This window comes from Pseudophryne corroboree, chromosome 1 (genome assembly GCF_028390025.1).
Source record: "Pseudophryne corroboree isolate aPseCor3 chromosome 1, aPseCor3.hap2, whole genome shotgun sequence".
NCBI lineage: Eukaryota > Metazoa > Chordata > Amphibia > Anura > Myobatrachidae > Pseudophryne > Pseudophryne corroboree.
Genome location: NC_086444.1, coordinates 349085157 through 349111201, shown reverse-complemented (window position 1 = coordinate 349111201; position 26045 = coordinate 349085157). Strand labels below are relative to the sequence as shown.

The 26045-nt window shown below is 48.0% G+C and overlaps 1 long non-coding RNA gene across 1 annotated transcript in view; it reads right to left on the bottom strand.

Annotated features, from left to right (window-relative positions):
- The window catches only part of LOC135069858 (uncharacterized), a 95716-nt gene that overhangs the window by 69348 nt on the left and 323 nt on the right, over nt 1-26045 (bottom strand). The gene's annotated exons all lie outside the window — the stretch shown is intronic.

The following is a 26045-nucleotide window of genomic DNA, read 5'->3' as shown; positions in this document are numbered from 1 at the left end:
GTGCTCGATTGAAATAATTAGAAGTACTTTCCCATTCTTTTTGTCTTATGGAGAAGATTTTTTTTCCACTCGACAACGGCAGGGAAATATACTCCTAACTGTCGGTTGATCTGCTTAATACATTCCTGATTGTGTTCCTCTGTTTGAGGTACTTCTGTGGCTAATTTACAATCAGTAATAAATTTCGCAGGGTCAATCCTGGAGGGCAAACATGCCCTCAGCACTGTCCGCCAACCTTTGTTGGTGGGTTCTGTGGAGTTTCCTAGTTCTTTAATAAATTTCTGACATGCAACTAGATCTTTCCTAGGATCAGGGAATTCAGACATAATTGCTCTCAATTCCATCCGGGACCAGGGACGGCGCATTGCACTGTCCCTGACGGGAATGATTCCCTGAGGGTCAGTCTTCCCATTGGGGACTGTGATCACCCTGACAGGATTAAATTCAACTACATCATCTTGTGTTGGCTATACAATATGAGGTACATTTGTTTGTGCGTGATATATAACACCGTACGTACCTGTGGACACGACCTCACCTGACCCTCCGTTAGGGGGTTTGATTACTGCCTTTACCGATTTGGTCGCGTCCACCTGGATGTCTTGTATGATGGCTGCTGGAAAAGGTGCCGACATCGTGCTGGGCTCACTTTCTTGCTGGTAATCCTGAGGGAAGTTTAACATGGGGTGCAACTTGCATGGGTTAACAGTTGTACATTTAACAGTTTTACTTTTATCATTGTTACGTTTGTTACTTTTATCATTGTTACATTTATTACAATTATTCTTATCATCAATAATACAGTTGCTAAGTGCATGTTTATCATACACCAGTGTGCCACTCTCTGTAACCACCTTCTCTCTTGTTGCCATATTTTTCTTACCACAGTGAGAGTCAGCTGTGTAAGCTAATCCTCCTTGTATTTCACCTTCCTGTTGCCATAACTGTAAACAATCATAATGTCGGATCCATCTCTTTGCAGATTTAATGAGACATATCCTTCTCCTTAGATTTTGTAACACCTCTGGGCTAAAACTGCCTACTCGTGGGAACTTTTCCCCGTCATGCACAGTCATTCTTTCCCATTCATTGAATAATACCTTTGCTTGTGATACATTTCGGACCTCCTGGTCTGTAGTACACTTTATCCTTGCCGACCTTATGGGCCGGTTTACTAAATCAACCGGAACCAAGGTTGATCGCCCCCTACCTGAACAACTGGCCCCCATCTTTGCAGGTGTTGCTTTCACTACCTCTGACCTTTAAATCAGGGTCTTCAGCGAACCCTCACAAAAACCAAGATGTCCGGGGTAGGCCGACGGTGAAAGTTTACCGAGTACCTTCACACACTCGCCCACGTCGACCAATACGCCCACACGCTGCCCTAGCGCTGGCGTACTCAACCCAGGGCCCCTGCGCCCTGAACCTCTATTTACTGGAACATGTGGGTGTGATCCGAAGAGCACTTACCCTTCCCAGTAACTATTGGTTGTTAGAGAATTCCCGAGTGACCAGCGAATCTCCCTTAAAATAAAAAAAAATACACAAATCACGTTAGAATGTACAAATAGCGTTTATGACCCCTCTAGCGTACGCAAACGGTACTGGGTCAAATTACAAACTAATGCACACAATCACATGCGGTACAATCGTACTGCACACAAGCAACTAATCTTATGTGCGGAACGACCAGCGGAATCGAAAATTGTGGCTGCGAATTCCTTCAGCCAGAGCTTGATGGCCTATATGGGTACTGCACCAACCCTCCTGTGGTTGTGCTTCTTGACTCTATCTATAGCGGACTTCCTAGTCTGCTGTACCTGGACCTCCTGGTCCGTGACCTCCTGGTCTGTGTCTACAGTAGACCTCCTGGTCTGCTATACTCTAATTTCAATATTTAACAAGGGATGCCTCCCAAGCCACCACGCACCGTCACTTTCGCGGATGTCCTCACGAGAACTCGACTTCTACGTTCCAACCAAAAATGAGAAAATACTTATATATACACACTCTTTCACCTCATATACTCTTTACTTTCGTTTCTGTACAGAAATCCCTTTCATTCAGTATCGCAGCCTAGTCCCAGAGGAGTTGCAACTAGAGAAGGATCTATTAGATTAAAATTTTGGACACTGAGATTGACTTGCGCTATTATCGCGTTGCCTCCGTATCGCCTACTAAAACAATACTATCGTGTGATTTGTATTACGTGGGCGTACCCAGACGCTCCGTTGCGTAATATACGCTCCGTGCGTCGGCCCTTGCTTCGCGTACACTAGTCCCGCCCTTTGTTAGAGACACGTGTACGCAGGCCAGATATATCCACAGAAATACAACTAACACGTTTATATCAATGTAAATGATCTTTAACTGTAATCATCTACCGAGCACACACAGATCTTTCCTTGTATCTTTAGGCAAAGCCGTGTGCGTGTTTTACAAATTACTCCTTAACGTATTATTTTTACTTTTAACTACCAATAGCAACAAATCTTTCTCAGCACGTTATCAATGATAAATGGCAAACAGGAAAGTGAGATATGTGAAAATACACAGGTGAAAATGCAATTCTAAATTAATCTAATGACATACATTAATGTAAGCACGCACATATAGATATTACATATATGTACTAATCACTATTACATATATGAGACTTTATTCAGTGCTTCTAATTTGCATATGAATGTGCTTTTTAACTATCTGTGAAGGCGATTTCTTTCACTGCTGGGAGAGAAAAACAAAACAAAACCCAGTTACACAGGTTCATTTGCATTTCAATGGCCCATCTCACAAGTAGCAGAGTTAAACAGGCTCTTGAAGGGAGAAAGAGAAAAAAAAAAACGACAACTTTGTTTTATTTGTGTATTTCCTAAATCAAATATTCATTTTACTATTAACTTATATTAAACTCTATCTGAACCACTTATGATTGACTATGATATGGATTAAATAAATGCATTTAAAACTCATTAAATGATGATTTCTTTTTGACAATGGATGGCTGATTATTTCCCGAGACAACTGAAAATCAGCCATTCAGAAAAAATTTTTTTGACCTTCCCAAAATGGCCGCTGCTCCTCCCCCTTCCACATCCATGAGGTTTACACAAAATGGAGGACAGACCATGCGGCTTCTTTTGTCACAAAGAAAATCATCATTCCAGCCCCTTAAGTTATTCTAGGCCTGAGCTAAAAATAAAACTATCAAGCCATGCAGAGCGACCAAAAATACTTTTAAACCTATTTAAACAGACAAGCAATCCAATCTGCGTGTGCAGTTGGCACCAAATAGAAATAAAAACCAGATTTAAAAAGACAATAGCTTAATGTTCCTACCTTCTTCGGATTCCACCAGCATCCCTACAAACCAAAAGAATCAGACGCAGACTCTCATCTGATCAGCACTACAAGATACAACCTTTCCTCCCTTTGCTGATCGATAAAGTCTGCGCGTTTTTGCCTGACTGCGGATATGAGGTGGACCGGACTTGAGCCCCCAATTGATAGAGTCAGTTATCTACCTTTTAACATTAGCTATATACTAATACCGTGTAGCCGTAATGGCCGCTAAACCACGTGCACGTGATACGCACTCCGTACGCTATTTGCGTATGAAGGCCTCGCACGTGGTACGCAAATTACGTACACACGCTACGCTGGGTGTACGGAATACACACAGCGAGCGTACACACAGACAGCAACCTTTATAAACTTTAAACACAGAATATGTTCACACTGTATACCTTGGTACTGTAACACTGTAATAATGTACTGCTTATAGACCTTCTTAACCTTGTTAATATAAAAGCTGCTTGAGCGATTGAGACGCTCCAAATACCCTCAGCAATGTAATAAACACACAATACCTTGCTAAGGTTCCAAAACCTTTACTAACGAGATTTAGCTATGCAAATAGGGAAAATACAGTTAACATCTTACACACTACAGGCTAACATCAATATCTAACAGAATAACTACACATAAATATACAATAGCGTCACAATCCTAACACTAACAGAGAGAGAGAGAACGTGGCAAAATACAGTCAGAGAATAAGGTGGTCACAGAGAGAACTTACACACTGGGGAATGATCGCTGCGCAGTCCTGGTCACCAGCTCCCTAGTTAGTCAATGATGAAAACCTTTTGTGGAGAGTAGACTGAGCTGGTCCAGTCTGGCTGTTCCTTATATACACTGCATACAGTACACTACAAAGGGACCTATATCTCATTGTTCATTGGACACAGGAATCTGTCTTCACATTACAACAAAAGGTCATAGGTTTGTTTGAACAGGTGGACTGTGACTATTCCAGACTGCTCAGGTGGGAGGGAATCTCAGGATTCCCACCACATGGACAATGAACCGCAAATACAGTAAATGTCCAGAAACTATTTATAGACATAACTATACGCAGGAGCAATTAATCTCTACCTAACCAGCACCGGATTGTTTCTAATAAAATACTCTTCGGTTAGGTACCAAACACCATCGCTCGACCCTATCTGACCCTTCGTATCATGCAAAGAGGAATTCCTTTGTTCATGAACCAGTTATACTAAACAAACTTACAGTTATTATTAAGGGGACCATTACCTATAAAACATACTATTCGGATTAACTATGTAACGATCGAGTCGCCCACCAGACGCACACAAACTCTACCGTAAATGCATATACCACGCACCTGAGCGCACGACCATGGAGGCGCCGTCACGCAACTGCGAATATGCGCACGCACGGGAGAGAATGTGCACGTGCAGCGGGCAAGCGCATGGGGTTAATATATGGCAACGTGCAGCATGATATTTTTCGACTTTGACACCCCTTTTTACACAGTACGGCAGGCATTGTCCCCTTTTTACACAGTACGGCAGGCATTGTCCCTTTTTACACAGTACGGCAGGCATTGTCCCCTTTTTACACAGTACGGCAGGCATTGTCCCCTTTTACACAGTACGGCAGGCATTGTCCCTTTTTACATAGTACGTCAGGCATTGTCCCTTTTTACACAGTACGGCAGGCAATGGCTGACGTACTGTGTAAAAAGGGGACAATGCCTGCCGTACTGTGTAAAAAGGGGACAATACCTGCCGTACTGTGTAAAAAGGGGACAATACCTGCCGTACTGTGTAAAAAGGGACAATGCCTGCCGTAGTGTAGTGTTACACAATACGGCAGGCATTGTCCCTTTTTACACAGTACGGCAGGTATTGTCCCCTTTTTACACAGTACGGCAGGTATTGTCCCCTTTTTACACAGTACGGCAGGCATTGTCCCCTTTTTACACAGTACGTCAGCCATTGTCCCTTTTTACACAGTACGGCAGGCATTGTCCCCTTTTTACACAGTACGGCAGGCATTGTCCCCTTTTTACACAGTACGGCAGGCATTGTCCCCTTTTCACACAGTACGGCAGGCATTGTCCCTTTTTACACAGTACGGCAGGTATTGTCCCCGTTTTACACAGTACGGCAGGTATTGTCCCCTTTTTACACAGTACGGCAGGCATTGTCCCCTTTTTACACAGTACGGCAGGCATTGTCCCTTTTTACACAGTACGAAAGGCATTGTCCCCTTTTTACACAGCACAGCAGGCATTGGCCCTCATTCCGAGTTGTTCGCTCGGTATTTTCCTTCGCATCGGTGCGATTTTCCGCTAACTGCGCATGCGCAATGTTCGCACTGCGGCTGCGCCAAATAAATTTGCTAAGAAGTTTGGTATTTTACTCACGGCATTACAAGGTTTTTTCTTCGTTCTGGTGATCGTAGTGTGATTGACAGGAAGTGGGTGTTTCTGGGCGGAAACTGGCCGTTTTATGGGAGTGTGTGAAAAAACGCTGCCGTTTCTGGGAAAAACGCAGGAGTGGCTGGAGAAACGGGGGAGTGTCTGGGCGAACACTGGGTGTGTTTGTGACGTCAAACTAGGAACGACAAGCACTGAACTGATCGCACTGGAAGAGTAAGTCTCGAGCTACTCAGAAACTGCAAGGAAAAATCTTTTCGCAATATTGTGAATACTTCGTTCGCAATTCTGCTAAGCTAAGATTCACTCCCAGAGGGCGGCGGCTTAGCGTGTGCACTGCTGCGAAAAGCGGCTAGCGAGCGAACAACTCGGAATGAGGGTGTTATGCACACCAGTGCCAGCAGGAATGTACTGGTGTCTGAACGGTGAGGGATGCAAAACAAATGAACTCACAGACAGACTGGGGAATATGACATTACATACACAGAAGGTGATAGGGTAACAAAATAAACACAAAGTGAACAGAGAAGCCCAAAGGCTAAGAAACTGGGTGTCTCCCTAGTATTAGGAATGCTCAGATGGAAAGAAGCGAGATGTAGTGATTTAATACGTAGAGATCCCGAAATGCTGTTGCTAAGGGCAACAGCAAAACCCTAAAGGGTTACCAACGGGTGTGGCAGTAAACTCCTTGGTCAGAGATGGAATAATAGACACAAGGAGAGTCTCCACAATCCTAGTCCTCACTTGCAGTGCACTGGTTCAGCTTACTGCCACTAAACTGACACCTGAACACCTTGCACAGTGAGAAAGGATTTTGGCAGGCAAGTCTGAGAATACAGCCGCAAACTTGCTAGGTTCACAGAGTAGCAAAAGAACCCCAGCAGGTTAAACGACTGACTCCAGTCTTACTGCTAGGTCTGGATTGGCAGAGTGTAATACCAAATCCCAAGGCCTATTTGCAGTAAGCAACAAACAAATACAAAGTTTACACAGTACTAGCTAGCTTTCAGGAACTGACTAACCAACAAAGATTCAGCAGCATCTGCCTAACCTGAGAAGAGGGTTTATATAGCAGGTGCTGTCCACGCCCCACTCAGACCTCACAGACTGTGAGCACAAAAACCAGCACCGGATCCCCTGCCGTGCACAGAGCCTGTAACCACCACACAGCAAAAGACCCGAACCGGAGTATCAGCTACGCTCAGGTTACTCCGCTAGCACTTGTCTCCCGGTTGCCATGACGACATGGCAGCACAGAGCAGGAGACCCTAACAGAGGGCCATTGTCCCTTTTTACACAGCACGGCAAGCATTGTACCTTTTTACACAGTACGGCAGGTATTGTCCCCTTTTTACACAGTACGGCAGGTATTGTCCCCTTTTTACACAGTACGGCAGGCATTGTCCCCTTTTTACACAGTACGGCAGGCATTGTCCCTTTTTACACAGCACGGCAGGCATTGTCCCTTTTTACACAGCACGGCAGGCATTGTCCCCTTTTTACACAGCACGGCAGGCATTGTCCCTTTTTAAACAGCACGGAAGGCATTGTACCTTTTTACACAGTACGGCAGGTATTGTCCCCTTTTTACACAGTACGGCAGGTATTGTCCCCTTTTTAACACAGTACGCCAGACATTGTCCCCTTTTTACACGGGACGGCAGGCATTGTCCCCTTTTTACACAGTACGGCAGACATTGTCCCCTTTTTACACAGTACGGCAGGCATTGTCCCTTTTTACACAGTACGGCAGGCATTGTCCCCTTTTTACACAGTACGGCAGGCATTGTCCCCTTTTTACACAGTACGCCAGGCATTGTCCCTTTTTACACAGTACGGCAGGCATTGTCCCCTTTTTACACAGTACGGCAGGCATTGTCCCCTTTTACACAGTACGGCAGGTATTGTCCCCTTTTTACACAGTACGGCAGGCATTGTCCCATTTTACACAGTACGGCAGGCATTGTCCCCTTTTTACACAGTACGGCAGGCATTGTCCCCTTTTTACACAGTACGGCAGGCATTGTCCCCTTTTACACAGTACGGCAGGAATTGTCCCCTTTTTACACAGTACGGCAGGCATTGTCCCTTTTTACACAGTACGGCAGGTATTGTCCCCTTTTTACACAGTACGGCAGGTATTGTCCCCTTTTTACACAGTACGGCAGGTATTGTCCCCTTTTTACACACAGTACGGCAGGTATTGTCCCCTTTCTACACAGTACGGCAGGTATTGTCCCTTTTTACACAGGACGGCAGGCATTGTCCCCTTTTTACACAGTACGGCAGGCATTGTCCCTTTTTACACAGTACGGCAGGCATTGTCCCCTTTTTACACAGTACGGCAGGCATTGTCCCCTTTTTACACAGTACGGCAGGCATTGTCTCCTTTTTACACTGGACGGCAGGCATTGTCCCCTTTTACACAGTACAGCAGGCATTGTCCCTTTTTACACAGTACAGCAGGCATTGTCCCTTTTACACAGTACGGCAGGCATTGTCCCCTTTTACACAGTACGGCAGGCATTGTCCCCTTTTACACAGTACGGCAGGCATTGTCCTCTTTTAAGCAGCACGGCAGGCATTGTCCCTTTTTACACAGTACGGCAGGCATTATCCCCTTTTTACACAGTACGGCAGGCATTGTCCCCTTTTTACACAGTACGGCAGGCATTGTCCCCTTTCACACAGTACGGCAGGCATTGTCCCCTTTTTACACAGTACGGCAGGCATTGTCCCTTTTTACACAGCACGGCAGGCATTGTCCCCTTTTTACGCAGCACGGCAGGCATTGTCCCTTTTTACACAGTACGGCAGGTATTGTCCACTTTTTACACAGTACGGCAGGTATTGTCCCCTTTTTACACAGTACGGCAGGTATTGTCCCCTTTTTACACAGTACGGCAGGCATTGTCCCCTTTTACACAGTACGGCAGGCATTGTCCCCTTTTTACACAGTACGGCAGGCATTGTCCCTTCTTACACAGTACGGCAGGCATTGTCCCCTTTTTACACAGTACGGCAGGCATTGTCCCCTTTCACACAGTACGGCAGGCATTGTCCCCTTTTTACACAGTATGGCAGGTATTGTCCCCTTTTTACACAGTACGGCAGGCATTGTCCCCTTTTTACACAGTACGGCAGGCATTGTCCCCCTTTTATACAGTACTGCAGGTATTGTCCCCTTTTCACACAGTACGGCAGGTATTGTCCCCCTTTTACACAGTACTGCAGGTATTGTCCCCTTTTCACACAGTACGTCAGGCATTGTCCTCTTTTTACACAGTACGGCAGGCATTGTCTCTTTTTACAGAGTACAGCAGGCATTGTCCCTTTTTACACAGTATGGCAGGCATTGTCCCCTTTTACACAGTACGGCAGGCATTGTCCCCTTTTTACACAGTACGGCAGGCACTGTCCACTTTTGCACAGTATGGCAGGCATTGTCCCCTTTTACACAGTATGGCAGGCATTGTCCCCTTTTTACACAGTACGGCAGGTAGAGCCCCCATTTACACATTACAGATTTGGGGGAGGCGACGGTCTGCAGAACCCTCTGATTGGCAGCATGTCTGTGAATGGAGGGGGTGAGGGCAGGAAGCTGGGGTATGTGGGTATGTAAGTGTGGGGACTGAGAAGGGTGGAGGCACAGGGGCAGCAGAGGCCTCACTCACCTCATGCTCCCCCGGGCCGTGCTGCTTGAAGTAGGTGGAGAGGGAGAAGGGGGCACCACCGCCCTGGAATTCCACTGCTCCGGCTCCTGTCCCACGTAGATGGCCTCCAAGTTGCCCAGTACGGGGAACTGCTGCCGGGTGCTCCGCATTGCTGTGGTCAGCCGTGGTGCGGACACTGCGTAGGCTCCGGCTAATGGGAAGACACTTCTCTGGTCTGACGGCACCCCCCTCTACCAGGTCTGTCACTATACAGGGGGACGGGCTGCGGGATAGGCTGGGGGCCGGGCGGCCGGGGATGGCGGGGCATGTTCCTTGGTGCCCCCCTCCTGAATCAACCACTGACCAATCGATTCTGACTAAGTGACAGGGGCGTGCTTTCATATGGTTGAAAGCACACCCCTGTCAAAGCGGCACTTGTACTAGGTGCCGCTTACAGGGATTTTTTTCAATGTGTTTTTGCAGTCCAACGCCTGACCCCGCCCCCCGCTTCCGGCCCTGTCACACTGACATCGGGAGGCACCAAGAAAGGTGCCTCCAAAACACTTTAAAAACAATTTTTTTTATAAAGATAATAATGATTAAAATAATATTAAGGCTAAAGCAGATACTTATGACACAGAATATGTGTCATAAGTATCTTCTTTCTATTATTTTAATCATTATGACAGGGGAGGCACTGCCTCCCCTGACTGCACGTCCCTGCAGGACAGTGTCTTTTCTCTGCATGTTAAATAGCCGCCCTGTAGATTCGGGAGCCCCTCTAACAGGGATTCCCGGTTATACATACCAGTCTTCAGCCATGCTGCCGGTGGCGGCGGGCTGCTGGGGCTCCATGTCAGCAGTGAACTGCTGGATGTAAGACACCTAGGGACTGATGTCCCTTGCAGTCAGGACTCGGGCTCCAAACCCCCGCAGGGTGGAACCGAGTCCCTCCAGCAGCTCCCACGTAGCAGGCTGGCAGGGGCAAACTGCCAGGCTGTTGAAGATTTAGTTAAATTAAGAACAGAATAAAATAACTCTGGAGCTCCAGAGGAAGTGACCAGCTCTCCACCGGGCACATATCTAAAACTGGTCTGGGGAGGGGTATAGGGAAGGGGGAAGGGGGGGATGGCGCCAGTCACACACATTGAAAAAAATTGAAAGTACCGACTCGCCTGATCACCCCATCTATACCCCATAGTACTGAACTCCAGAGTCCCCTATGGATGATAGAGAAATCAAATATACATATATTTAAATGGGATCAACAGTGCCATTTCCCTGCATTGGTTATAAGGCACAGTGGTGCAGCTGTATTAAGCTTGGAGAAGGGATAAAGAAGTGAGAAAGCAGTGATAAGTGCAAGGTGATAACCCACCAGCCAGTCAGCTCCTGTCATTTTTCAGATCCGTAATGATTGGCTGGAGCGTTATTACCTTTTACTTATCACTGCTTTATCACTTCCTTATCCCTTCTCCAGGGTAATACATCTGCCCCAATGGGCCAAATGTATTAAGCCTTAAAAAGTGAAAAAGTACCGACAAATCATCTCCTAACTGTTGTTTTTCAAACACATCCTGTAACATTTCAGTTAGGAAGCTGATTGGCTGGTACTTTATCACTCTTTAAGTGCTCCGCCTTATCACTTTTTAAGGCTTAATACAGTGGGGCCACAGATCCCTATGGCTACATGCATTTTAAGTAAGGTGTCTCGTGGCCCCTTACAGTATATGGAACCTCTTGTAAAACACAATACACATACCAATCCTGAAAAATATCAGTGTCTTTTCTTCAATAAGTAGATTTCTCTTACGTCCTAGAGGATGCTAGGGTCCACATTAGTACCATGGGGTATAGACGGGTCCTTCGGGAGCCATGGGTTCTTTAAGAGTTTAATAGTGTGGGCTGGCTTCTCCCTATTTGCCCCTCCTACCAGACTCAGTTTATAAATGTGTCCAGTGGAGCTGGTCACAGCTAGGGGAGCTCCTAGGGGCTTTTCAAGTTTTATTATTTTTTAAGAGATGTTAGGTACAGGGAGACTGCTGGCAACAGCCTCCCTGCATTGTGGGACTTAGGGGGGGGGAGTAGGATCCAACCCTTGAGGTTAATGGCTCCTATCTCCGCTGACAGGACACTGAGCTCCTGAGGGTGTTGATTGCATGCCCCCGAGGTGACCGATCGCTCCCGCAGCATTGCCGCCACCCCCTAGCAGAGCCAGAAGATGCGGTGGTCAGTATGATGCAGGGACCCCGGAAAACGCGGCACTGGCGGGAATGGCGGCACAAGGGTGGGAGCGCAGCGCTGATGCTGTGCTCCGGAGGGCTCAGAGGTACAGTTGTGCGATGCTGTGAGGGGTGCCCTGGGCCAGCGCAATACCCTAACACTGGTCATCTGAGCTAACAGGGGCAAATCTCACTTTTAGCAACAAGCACACCTCAGGCCAGTATAAAATAATAAATGCGGGAAGACACGCCATTACAGGGGGCAGGGCTTCTCCTCAGAGAGGATCCAGCACTCACCAGCGCCATTTTCTCCCTGCAGATCACACTACAGAGACACTGACAGGGAGCGCTGCCCTCCACTTCACTCCAGTTATCTTCTGTGGTACCAGGGTGTTATAGAAAGGGGGGAGGACAGTGTTATTCACTGTTTAATCTATTAAGGTTAGTCAGTCAGCGCCAGGCATTTATCATAACAACTGCCTACTGGAGCGCTGTGTGTGCTTGCTCCTTGTACTCTGTGTCTCTCTGAAGGTACTTTGGGGAAAACTGTGTCTGACAGTCTAGAGATTCTGTATCTTGTGCTGCAGTGTGTATCCTCTCCAGAGGAATCTATTCCATGTACTCAGGAATGCAATATAAAGTCTCACCCTTCTGAATCTGAACCCCCATGGGTGGCTTCTATTAAGGGAATGATATCCCAGATTTAATCTAGGATAGCTCATAATAAGACTGAAACACAGGTTTTGAAAAGATCTGTAGAGGTTTTGTCGTATTCTGCACCTCATCCAAGACCCCTGATATATATCCTAAAAAGCGTGCTCTTGCCCAATTAATGCAAGTTGACATGGATACTGACTCTGATACAGGAGACGGTGAGGGGGATATACTGGGGGATGAGGTATCCCTTGCTAAGGGGGTGCAACTCATGATTGAGGCTATTCGGGACATTTTACACATTACTGATAAGGTACCTGAGCAAGTAGAGGAGGCTTACTTTACTGACAATTAGAAATCCTCCCTTACATTCCCTGCGTCTAAGGAACTGAACGCATTGTTTGAAAGTTCCTGGGAAAACCCAGAGAAAAAATCCCAGATCCCTAAAAGGGTTCTCATTGCTTTTCCTTTCCCTGATGAAGACAGGAAAAAGTGGGAAAACCCGCCGATAGTAGACACTTCTGTTTCTAGCTTGTCTAAGAAAGTGGTTTTGCCTGTCCCTGGGTCCACCGCTTTAAAAGAACCGGCCGACCGCAAGATTGAGACTACACTCAAATCTTTATACACAGCAAATGGTGTAACTTTAAGACCCACTATTGCTTGTGCATGGATTTCTAAAGCCATAGTAAAGTGGTCAGGCACTTTACTAGAGGAGTTAGATTCTATGGATAGAAGTGACATTGAATTGTTTTTACGTCACATACAGGATTCTGCAGGTTTCATGGTGGAAGCCATGAAAGACCTTGGACATCTGAACGAGAGGGATACTTCCATGGCTGTCACGGCACGCAGGGGGCTCTGGCTGCGCCAATGGTCTGTGGATGCGGAATCCAAAAAGAGTGTGGAGAACCTACCCTTCACAGGTCAGGCTCTGGTTGGGGAAGTGCTAGCTGTGTGGATCTCCACGTCAACTGCGGGTAAGTCAACTTTTTTCCCCCCTGCTACACCACCGACTAGGAAATCATATCTTACGTCTGCGATGCAGTCCTTTCGGACCACTAAACTTAAAAAGTCCAAATCCCCCTCCACTTTCTTTAGAGGTGGTCGGGGGAAATTCCGAAAACCTGCACCAGCAGGTTCCCAGGAACAAAGACCTGGTTCTGTTTCCTCAAAATCCTCGGCATGACAGTGGACATCCCAGCCTGGAGACTGGGCAAATGGGAGCAAGACTAAGAAACTTCAGTCATGTCTGGGCATCCTCATGCCTGGATTCGTGGGTACAAGATATTGATACCCAGGGGTACAGACTGGAGTTTCAAGAACTTCCACCTCACAGATTCTTCAAATCAGGCTTGCCAGCTTGGCTGACAGAAGTGTTGTCCTACAGGAAGCCATTCAAAAATTGCTTAAGTCAAATGTCATTGTTCCAGTTCCACCTCTCCTAAACACAAGGGTTATTACTCAAACCTGTTTGTGGTGCCGAAACCGGATGGTCCGGTAAGTCCGATATTAAACCTAAAGTTATTGAACCCCTACTTGAGGGAATTCAAATTCAAGATGGAATCTCTGAAAGCGGTGATCTCAGGTCTGGAGGAAGGGGAATTTCTTGTATCCCTGGATATCAATGATGCGTACCTTCACATCCCAATCTGGCTGCCTCACCAGGCTTATCTCAGATTTGCGCTGCTGGACTGTCACTATCAGCTCCAGGCACTGCCGTTTGGCCTTTCCACGGCACCAAGAGTGTTCACCAAGGTAATGGTGGAGATGATGCTTCTCCTCCGCAAGCAGGGTGTGAACATAATTCCTTATCTGAACGATCTACTAATAAAAGCATCTTCCAGGGAAAAGCTGTTACAGAGTATTGCTCTCTCAACTCAACTGCCCCAGGATCATGGATGGATCCTGAACCTTCCAAAGTCGAATTTGGAGCCGTCAAGGAGGCTGTCCTTCCTGGGGATGATCCTCAACACAGAAGTTCAGAGGGTATTTCTGCCGGAAGAGAAGGCTTTGGTGATACTAGCAATGGTCCGGGATGTCTTGAAGCCATCCTGATATTGATTAATCAGTGCATTCGCCTTCTGAGGAAGATGGTAGCCTACTACGAGGCTCTACAGTATGGAAGATTTCAAGCACGGTCTTTTCAACTGGATCTCCTGGACAAATGGTCGGGATCTCATCTTCACATGCACCAGAGGATCCGTCTGTCACCGAAGGCCAGAATCTCGCTCCTCTGGTGGCTGCAAACCTCTCATCTACTAGAGGGCTGCAGGTTCGGGATTCAGAATTGGATCCTCCTAACCACGGATGCAAGTCTCAGAGGTTGGGGGGCAGTCACCCAAGGGGAAAACTTCCAAGGAAGGTGGTCAAATCTGGAATCCATCCTTCCGATAAACATTCAATAACTGAGTGCCGTGTACAACGATCTTCTACAAGCGGCACATCTTCTTAAAGATCAGGCCATTCAGGTTCAGTCTGACAATGAAACAACAGTGGCCTACATAAACCGACAAGGCGGAACGAAGAGCAGAGCTGCAATGTCAGAGGTAACAAGAATCATCCTCTGGGTGGAAACAGAGGGGTTCGCAGAGGTGACATGTCTTTGGGGCGTACCTCAAATAGACATGATGGCCTCACGCCTCAACAAAAAGCTTCAGAGATATTGTTCCAGGTCGAGGGATCCACAGGCAGTGGCGGTGGACGCCCTGCTAACTCCGTGGGTGTTCAAGTCAGTGTATGTGTTCCCTCCACTTCCACTCATCCCAAGGATTCTCAAGATAATTAAAAGAACAAGAGTTCAGACGATCCTCATTGCTCCGGACTGGCCAAGTAGGGCTTGGTATGCGGATCTTCTGGAGTTACTGCTGGAAGATCCGAGGCCTCTTCCTCTTCGAGAGGACCTTCTACAACAAGGGCCGTTCGCTATCAAGACTTACCACGACTTACCACGGCTATGTTTGATGGCATGGAGGTTGAACGCCAGATAATAGCTCGGAAGGGAATTCCGAACAAGGTTATTCCTACCCTGATACAGGCTAGGAAAGGAGTAACGTCAAAACATTACCATCAGATTTGGAAAAAGTATGTTTCTTGGTGTGAATCCCCCTCCCGTACTGGGAGCTTTGGTACATTCCCATGGTACTAATGTGGACCCCAGCATCCTCTAGGACATAAGAGATAATAGGATTTTAATTACCTACGGTAAATCTTTTTCTTGTAGTCCGTAGAGGATGCTGGGCTTCCGCCCAGCACTTCGTTTTCCTGCAGTTGTTACTTGGTTCAGTACTGGAGTACTGCATTGTTACTTGTTTGAGTACTACATTGTTACTTGGTTAAGTACTGTTGTTCAGCCGTTGCTGATTTGTTTCAAGCTGGTTGCTTGATTTTCTGTTGTTATGCGTGAGCTGGTGTGAATCTCACCACTATCTGTGTATTTTCTTCTCTTGAAGTATGTCCGTCTCCTCGGGCACAGTTTATAGACTGAGTCTGGTAAGAGGGGCATAGAGGCAGGAGCCAGCCCACACTATTAAACTCTTAAAGTGCCCATGGCTCCCAAGGGACCCGTCTATACCCCATGGTACTAATGTGGACCCCAGCATCCTCTACGGACTACGAAAAAGGATTTACCGGTAGGTAATTAGAATCCTATTATTACTAACTTTGGGGCTCATTTACAGTAGGAGTTAAGTCATTTTTATGACACGCCTCTCAGATGTAGCAGTACACGTCCGTGCTGATAGGTGTTACTTTCACAATCTCCCTGAAATGCTTTTTCAAAAGTAGGCAAGTATGGCTCTATCCCAGATAACAGAGGCAGGAGGCCAGTATGTGAATTGTGAACAGTTCCCCAGGTAACAGGAGGAAACCTGTGTGTGCCTGTGCCCGGGTAACAGAGAACAGAACACCTGTGTGTGCCTGTGCCGCAGATTACAGGGCCAAGAGACCTGCATGTGCCTGTGCCCAGTGTAAAGAGGAAGGACACCTGTGCGTGCCCCGGGTAACAGAGACAGAAGACCTGAATGTACCTGTGCTACATTGCAGGAGACGTGTGCGCCTGGGCCCCGGGTAACAGCGGAAGGAGACCTATGTATGCCCGTGCCCCCGGTAAGAAGAGGAGACCTGCTTGAGAGGCAAAAAATCTGTGTGTGTCTCAGATAACAGAGGCAGGACACCTGTGTGTGCTGTCAGTGGAGTAACTAGACATTTCTGTGCCCCCCTCCCCTTCCGTATTTGAAAATAGGATTTTGGTACCTACCGGTAAATCCTTTTCTCATAGCCCATAGAGGATGCTGGTGTCCACATTAGTACCATGGTGTATAGACGGGTCCAGCAGGAGCCATTGGCACTTTAAGAGTTTGAGAGTGTGGGCTGGCTCCTCCCTCTATGCCCCTCCTACCAGACTCAGTCTAGAAACTGTGCCCGAGGAGACGACATACTTCGAGAGAAGGATTATACACAGATAGTGGTGAGATTCATACCAGCTCACACATACAAGGCACGTCAAGTCAACTAGCTTGAACCACTCAGCAACAACTGAAACATTACTTACCAACTAACAATGCAGTACTCAACTAAAAGTTGTACTGAACCAAATAACGGCCCTCATTCCGAGTTGTTCGCTCGGTATTTTTCATCGCATCGCAGTGAGAATTCTCTTAGTGCGCATGCGTAATGTTCGCACTGCGCATGCGTCAAGTAACTTTACTAAGAAGAAAGTAATTTTACTCACGGCTTTTTCGTCGCTCCGGAGAACGCATTGTGATTGACAGGAAATGGGTGTTACTGGGCGGATGTACGGCGTTTTAGGGGCGTGTGGCAGGAAACGCTACCGTTTCCGGAAAAAACGCAGGCGTGTCTGGAGAAACGGTGGGAGTGCTTGGGCGAACGCTGGGTGTGTTTATGACGTCAGCCGGGACCGAAAAGCACTGAATTGATCGCACAGGCAGAGTAAGTCTGGAGTTACTCAGAAACTGCTAACTCGGTTTTGATCGCAATATTGCGAATACATCGGTCGCACATTTAAGATGTTTAGATTCACTCCCAGTAGGCGGCGGCTTAGCGTGTGTAACTCTGCTATAATCGCCTTGCGAGCGAACAACTCGGAATGAGGGCCAACATTTGCAGGAAAACGAAGCGCTGGGCGGGCGCCCAGCATCCTCTACGGACTACGAGAAAAGTCCGGTAGGTACCAAAATCCTATTTTCTCTTACATCCTAGAGAATGCTGGGGTCCACATTAGTACCATGGGGATGTACCAAAGCTCCTAGAACGGGAGGGAGAGCACGGAGGCTCCTGCAGAACTGATTGACTGAACTTCAAATCATCAGCGGCCAAAGTATCGAACTTGTAAAATTTTGCAAACGTGTTCGACCCAGACTAAGTTGCAGCTCGGCAAAGTTGCACTGCCGAGACACCCCGGGCAGCCGCCCAGGAAGATCCACCCCACCTTATGAGTAGAGTGGGCCTTAACAGATTTTGGACACGGCACTCCTGCCCTAGAATAAGCGTGCTGGATAGTGAACCTGATCCAGCGAGAGATCGTCTGCTTAGGACAAACAGAGAGTCCGAATTTCTGTGAGGAGAAGTTCTCTTCACATATATCTTCATAGCCCTTACGACATCCAAGGACTTTGAAGTAATTGAGGAGTCAGTAGCCACTGGCACCACAATAAGTTGGTTGATATGAAATGCCGACACAACCTTCGGAAGAAACTGCTGACGAGTCCGGAGCTCAGCTCTATCTTCGTGGAAGATCAAGTAAGGGCTTTTACAGGATAAAGCCCCCAGCTCGGACACATGTCTAGCCGAAGCTAAGGCCAAGAAAGTGACCGCCTTCCATGTAAGAAATTTGAGCTCTACCTCCTGTAGAGGTTCAAAGCAATCCGACTGGAGGAACTGCAACACCACGTTAAGGTCCCAAGGCGCCGTAGGTGATACAAAGGGAGGTTGGATATGCAGAACTGTCTTGCTGTATAGAACTAGGGACAAGAACTCCCTTCAAAAAGGTCTGAACCTCAGGGAGGGCAGCCAATTGTTTCTGACAGAGAATAGATAGGGCTGAAATCTGGACCTTCACAGATCCCAACCGCAGACCCATATCCACTCCTGCTTGCAGGAAGAGGAGGAAATGTCCCAGTTGAAACTCCACCGTAGGAAACTTCTTGGACTCACACCAAGAGATATATTTCTTCCAAATACGATGGTAATGTTTAGACGTTACCCCTTTCCTAGCCTGTATGTGGGTAGGAATAACCTTCTTAGGAATGCCCTTTCCGAGCAAGAATCAGGCACTCAACTTCCATGCCGTCAAACGTAGCCGCGGTAAGTCTTGATAGGCGAACGGCCCCTGCTGCAGCAGGTCCTCCCGGAGAGGAAGAGGCCCTCGGCTCTTCTTGCAGTAGATTCAGAAGGTCTGCGTACCAAGCCCTTCTTGGCCAGTCTGGGGCCATGAGGATCACTTGAACCCTTGTTCTCCTTATGAGCTTTAGGATTCCTGGGATGAGTGGGAGTGGTGGAAACAAGTACACTGACTGGAACACCCACGGAGACATCAGGGCATCCACTGCCACTGCCTGTGGGTCCCTCAACCTGGAACAATAATGCCGAAGCTTCTTGTTGAGACGAGAGGACATCATGTCTATTTGGGGTAAGCCCCAAAGATCTGTTATTTCCTTGAACACCTCCGGATGGAGTCCCCATTCTCCTGGATGGAGATCGTGTCTGCTGAGGAAGTCTGCTTCCCAGTTGTCTACTCCCGGAACGAAGATGGCTGACAGCGCCAATGCGTTATTTTCTGTCCAGAGGAGTATTCTTGTCACCTCTGACATTGCCGCTCTGCCCTTCTTTCCGTTCTGACGGCTTATGTAAGCCACTGTTGTTACGTTGTCTGACTGCACTTGAATGGCCCAATTTCTCAGATGAGGGACCACCTGAAGAAGACCGTTGTAGACGGCTCTTAGTTCCAGAATGTTGATGGGCAGGCTGGCTTCTAGGCTTGACCACCGTCCTTGGAAGGTTACTCCTAGAGTGACTGCTCTCCAGGCCCTGAGGCTAGCATCCGTTGTTAGAAGGACCCAGTCCTAAATCCCGAACCTGCGGCCTTCCAGGAGGTGAGGAAATTGGAGCCACCAGAGGAGTGAAATCCTGGCCTTTGGCGACAGACGAATTCTCTGGTGCATGTGGAGGTGAGATCCCGACCACTTGTCCAGGAGATCCAGTTGGAAGGTCCGAGCATGGAACCTCCCGTACTGGAGAGCCTCGTAAGAGGCCACCATCTTAACCAATAGGCGAATGCACGGATGAACTCCTTTAGAAAGGGGTTCAATGATTTTAAGTTCAGAATGGGCCTAACTGAACCATCAGGTTTCGGTACCACGAAAAGGTGAGGTGGTACTGGCACAATGACCTGTGCCTCTACCAGCTTTTGGACAGCGTCTTGTAGTACAGTGCTGTCCTCCAACAGAGGTGGTAAGCCCGACTTGAAAAAGCGATGATGAGGGAGACTTTGAAATTCCAGCCTGTATCCCTGAAACACAATATCTACCACCCAGGGATCCAGGCCAAACGATACCCAGACATGGCTTAAGTATCTGAGTCTCGCTCCCACTGGCCCCACCACCGGGGCGTGCAGTCCACCGTCATGCGGAGGACTTTGGCGTACCGAAACAGGCTTTTTTTCTGGCCTTTCTAGGCTTGTTAGGCCGAAAGGACTGCGGTGCAGCTGAAGAGAAGGATTTCTTCGGAGCAGGTGCTGCTGAGGGAAGAAACGGAGACTTACCCGCTGTAGCGGTGGATATTCATGCGTCTAGAGCTTCCCCAAAGAGAGCCTGACCTGTATAGGGTAGTGACTCCACACTCCTTCTGGATTCCGCGTCGGCCGACCACTGGCGCAGCCATAGTTCCCGATGAGCTGAAACAGACATGGCAGAAATTCCCGCAGCCATGGAACCCAGGTCTTTCATGGATTCTACCATAAAACCAGCAGAATCATGTATGTTGCGTAAATACAATGCAATGTCATCCCTATCCATCGTATCCAAATCCTCAAGTAAGGTAGCCGACTACTTCACTATTGCTTTTACAATCCATGCACTAGCAATAGTGGGACGTAATATGGCCCCAGAAGCAGTGTACATTGATTTAAGCGTGTTATCAATCTTTCTATCTGCCGGCTCCTTTAAGGCGGTAGATCCCGGAACAGGCAAAACCACCTACTTTGAGAGTCTGGACACAGATGTGTCAACAATCGGAGGGTTTTCCCACTTTTTCTTATCCTCCTCAGGGAAAGGAAAAGCCACCTGGACCCTTTTAGGGATCTGGAACTTTTTCTCAAGGTTTTCACATGCTTTTTCAAATATAGCATTCAACTCCTTTGACGCAGGGAAGGTTAGCGAGACTTTTTTTATTTTCAGTGAAAAAAGCCTATTCAACCTGCTCAGGTGTGGTATCATTAACATTTAACACATCCCTGATAGCCTCTATCAACAATTGCACCCCCTTTGCAAGAGATGCGGACCCCAGCAACACATATCCATCACCATCTGTAGTGTCAGAATCGGTATCTGTGTCCTCTTGTGTGACATGCACAAGCGCACGTTTGTGGAGGTATATAGCGGGGTGTCCTGAGGTACCAGAAACAGGCCATACAGCCATAGAGCTCTGTAATACCTGGGTTGCAGATTCATTACTAGCAACCCTGTCAGAAATCTGAGAAATCCAAGATTTGATAGAGGAAAACCACTCTGGTTCCCTTGCTGGTATCTGTGCTAAACCAGTTCTATCCTGATTACATGGAATGGGATCATCCTGGGAGGATAAATCCTCTGCAGCATATGACACAGTGTCCCTGGATATACAGTTGTGCTCATAAGTTTACATACCCTAGCAGAATTTGTGATTTTCTGGCCATTTGCCAGAGAATATGAATGATAACTCACAAACTTTTTTTTCACTCATGGTTAGTGGTTGGGTGATGCCATTTATTGTCAAACAACTGTGTTTACTCTTTTTAAATCATAATGACAACAGAAACTACCCAAATAACCCTGATCAAAAGTTTACATACCCTATTTCTTAATACCGTGTATTGCCCGCTTTAACATCAATGACAGCTTGAAGTCTTTTGTGGTAGTTGTGGATGAGGCTCTTTATTTTCTCAGATGGTTAAACTGCCCATTCTTCTTGGCAAAAAGCCTCCAGTTCCTGTAAATTCTTGGGCTGTCTTGCATGAACTGCACGTTTGAGATCTCTCCAGAGTGGCTGTGATACTACATGGGCCGCACCAGCTCCTCGGGACAGGAAGACAGAAATCATTGAGCTGGGATAGTGCACACACACTGCATTGTACCACTGGGTGGGTAAGTGGCCCCTGGGGCCTGGGTAACATTGCACTGCTGCAGGATATGAGGAAGTGAGGAATTGGTCAATGTATACTGTGCATTACATACTGTATGGCACCCTTCTGGGTGCGTACTGATGGCTGTGGTGTGTGGTGCCCCTGATGGAGCAGATTCATGCGTTGAGAGAGAAGACATTAGCCCCAGCCCTGTCTAGCCAGATACCGCCTGCCACTGCAGAAGCAAACCCAGGCCTCCCTGCAGTGTTCACACGGAGGCTCCTTCCCCATCACAGTTGCCGCTTCCTCCTCACTTTTCCCGTCACCCTTGCACTGACCCTTCCCCAGGGGAAGCACAGCTCCACCCAAAGACCTCTGAGGGGTTATGGGCAGCTGGCAAAGTGTCCAGATTCCACAGGAGAGGGCACTACATGAGATGGAAAGAAAGTGAGGCACTCAGCTGGGCAGTGCATGGGGTCCCAGATGGAGGGTTTCAGGGATATGCGGCAGAGGTGCTGCTACTGGGATGTCTCCTCTCTCCCGGCTCCCTGGCTTATACCATTATCTCTATCCAGTAGGAAGGAAGGGAATGCCAGCATGGGTAGGAAGGGGCAGTACACAGCATGACGTCTCTCCCAGGAGACGATGCTGAAGACAGTGTAGCTGGGAGGGGTTGGGCCGCAAAGGCAGGCAGCACTGCAGCTGGTGGCGGTGCGTGGATGCGATTGCAGTGGTTCTCCGCCCACAAGGTATATGCCTAGTAATGGCCCTGTGTGCCTGTGCTGTGTTAACAGAAGCAGGAGTCCTGCGTTTGTCTGTGCCCCAGGTAACATGATTACACTTATGTACCTGTTTTGGTTTTTATTTTTTCTTGAAGCCTGAGGTACGTGACTTCAAACCCTAATAGGTTGGGTCTTTGGGCCCTCTCCAAAAGTAGCAGGGCCACGTTACTCCACATTCCCTAAGAGCCACAAAGTCCAATGAGGGGAAAAGAGATTCTTCAGGTCCCCCCTTGCTGAAGCTTGGAGGGAACCCTTGAATCCCAGAGCCCCGCAGCCAAAACACCGTTTAGGAAACAAAGGTCTTCAGGTTTCCCTCCGCCTCATGGCTCGGGCTGCCCCCTTTCTCCCCAGAGTTGGCCGAAGCTTTGTCCTGGAAGATGTAATCGTTGGTGAGAGACTCTCAGGAAACTAGGGGAGAGGGCTGCATATACGTGTCTTACCAAACACTCACAAACGTGACACACTCACAAAAAAACAAAACGGTGATGTGAAGGATGCACAAAAGTGAATAAATAAATAAGCCCTGGCAAAATTAAAAAATATCATTGCCCTAGCCAGGCCAGGGCAACGGAAAAATGGTGCAGCCTGGAAAATAAACTGCAGTGCTATAGTGCCTTACTGGCACATAGATGCCTCCCAACACCAGTGCATGTTCAGGTACCCCTGGCTCAGGACACACCAGAGGCACATAGTACTTTGGGCTTCAGGCCACCGTCCTATTGGCCAGAGGATCAGGTGACGACCCATCACCTACTGGGCGCACCTTTAATCCCACCAACGTACATTGATATCTACACTATATCTTAGCCAAAAAGTCAGTGTTTGCCTGTGCCCCAGGTAACAGGAAGAGACCTGCGTACCTGTTCCCCAGGTAACTGGGGCAGTAAGCCAGTGTGTGCCTGTGCCCTGCTTACCTGTGCCTGGGTAACCAGGGCAGTAGACCAGTGTCCGTCTGTGCCCCAGGTAACAGGAGGAGACCTGCGTACCTGTGTCCTGGGTAACCAGGGCAGTAGACCAGTGTGTGCCTGTGCCCCAGGTAACAGGAGCCCTGTGAACCTAGGTAACTGGGGCAGTAGACCAGTGTGTGCCCGTGACCCAGGTAACAGGAGACCTGTGTACTTGTCCCCTGTGTAACCGGGGCAGGAGACCAGTGTATGCCTGTGTCCCGGGTAACAGGAGGAGACCTGCGTACCTGTGTCCTGCGCAACTGGGGCAGTAAACCAGTGTGTTTGCCTGTGCCCCAAGTAACACATACCCTCCAACATGACCCATTTCATTAGGTACAAAATGCTCTGTTCCTGGACTTTCTTGCCAGTGGCAGTTGCAGAGATGGGGCTGCAGCACAGTCCAAAACTCAAATAGGGGAGCTACACCCACTGCCCGTGAGTCACGGAGGGCAATCTTTGGGGTGGCAGTTGGTGTGATCTCCCTATTTGAGTTTTGGACTGTGCTGCTGCACCACCTCTGCAACTGCCACTGGCAAGGAAGTCCAGGAAAAGAGCATTTTGTACCTAATGGAATGGGTCTTGTTGGAGGTTATGGCTAACAGCAAAAGACCTGCATACCTGTGCCCTGGGTATCCGGGGTAGTAGACAAGTGTGCGCCTATGCCCCAGGTAACAGGAGGAGACCTGTGAACCTGGGTAACCAGGGCAGTAGACCACTGTGTGCCTGTGCCCCGGGTAACAGGAGGAGACCTGCGTACCTGTGCCCTGGGTAACTGCGGTAGTAGACCAGTGTGTGCCTGTGCCCCAGGTAACAGGTGGAGACCTGCGTACCTGTGCCCTGGGTAACTGGGGTAGTAGACGAGTGTGTGCCTGTGCCACAGGTAACAGGAGAAGACCTGCATACCTGTGCCCTGGGTAACCAGGGCAGTAGACCACTGTGTGCCTGTGCCCCGGGTAACAGGAGGAGACCTGTGAACCTGGGTTACAAGGGCAGTAAACTAGTATGTGCCTGTGCCCCAGGTAACAGGAGGAGACCTGCGTACCTATGCCCTGGGTAACCGGGGCAGACCTGTGTGTGCCTGTGGCCCAGGTAACAAATTGAATGTAAATGACCACCATTTATGTTGATGCCCACATTCAAATTTAATCCTTACCAAACTACAGTCACTTTTTCAAAATATTCAAATTGAGACCTGTGCCCACTTTAATGCATACACAATCTTGTTGGGCCAGGAAAAACACAAATGGGTATGTCGCATTTAAATAACCACCTTCTGTTGACGCTCACGGTCAAATTTGCAGCCCAACGCTATTTAACCCTTGCAAAACTAGTTTCTTAATCAAACTTTTCAACCCAAAATCTGTGCCCACTCTGCCATTTACTTTTATGCCCAAAACCTTGTTGGGCCAGGCAAAATACAAGTGGGCCATATGCAGATGACCACCTTTTGTCGATTCCCACTGCTAAATTTGTGTCCTAACGCTGTTTAACTCTTGCAAAACTAAAGCTTCTTATTCAAAATGATAAAGGAATTCATTCAGGTTGTATCGCAAATTGCGATACAACCAGAATTTCTGCGTCCGCCCAGTGGGTGAATGCGCAGGGCCCGTCCTGCGCATGCCCCCGCATTTACGGCGGGCGTCCCGCACTATTTGCAAACTGTCAATCAGGCAGAGGCGTTCGTGGGGCAGGAGGGGGAGCGGGAACGCTTAGTTTCCAAGGCGGAGACAGAGGGCTGCGGGGCCGGTGGCATGGAAACGGCATGGTGACGCAAAAGGCGTGGGTGTTATTGTGACGTCACACGCAGCCGCTCTGATGAAAAAGATGGCGGCGGCCATTTTTTGTGATGAATCAGTGTCTTTCACATGCAACGGTTTTGCGTCGTATGTAATGTTATAGGTGGTCATTCCGAGTTGTTCGCTCGCAAGCTGCTTTTAGCAGCTTTGCACACGCTAAGCCGCCGCCTACTGGGAGTGAATCTTAGCTTATCAAAATTGTGAACGAAAGATTCGCAATATTGCGAAAAGACTTCTCTGTGCAGTTTCTGAGTAGCTCGAGACTTACTCTTCCAGTGCGATCAGTTCAGTGCTTGTCGTTCCTGGTTTGACGTCACAAACACACCCAGCGTTCGCCCAGACCCCCCTCCGTTTCTCCAGCCACTCCCGCGTTTTTCCCAGAAACGGCAGCGTTTTTTCACACACTCCCATAAAATGGCCAGTTTCCGCCCAGAAACACCCACTTCCTGTCAATTACACTCCGATCTCCAGAACGAAGAAAAAACCTCGTAATGCCGAGTAAAATATCAATCTTCATAGCAAATTTACTTGGCGCAGTCGCAGTGCGAACATTGCGCATGCGCAATTAGCGGAAAATCGCTGCGATGCGAAGAAAATTACCGAGCGAACAACTCGGAATGACCACCATAGCTGGGTCAGCTTGAGCTGTCACCGTGTGGTGCAACAGTGAAGAGACATGGCAGCCATCCTACTGTAGTCAGTGGTTATCATGGCTGTAACAAGGCGACCATGCCGTGTCCGTGCCACCTGAAAGACCTTAAGTATTTGTCACTTCTACTGAAGTTAAACAATAATAAAAAGTCTGGTATTTTGCCGGATGGACAAATGCGTTGTGTGTGAAACAGCCCTAACCCACGTTGGGCCAGGATAAAGATAATTAAAATGTGTACAAGAAACATCCTTTTGTG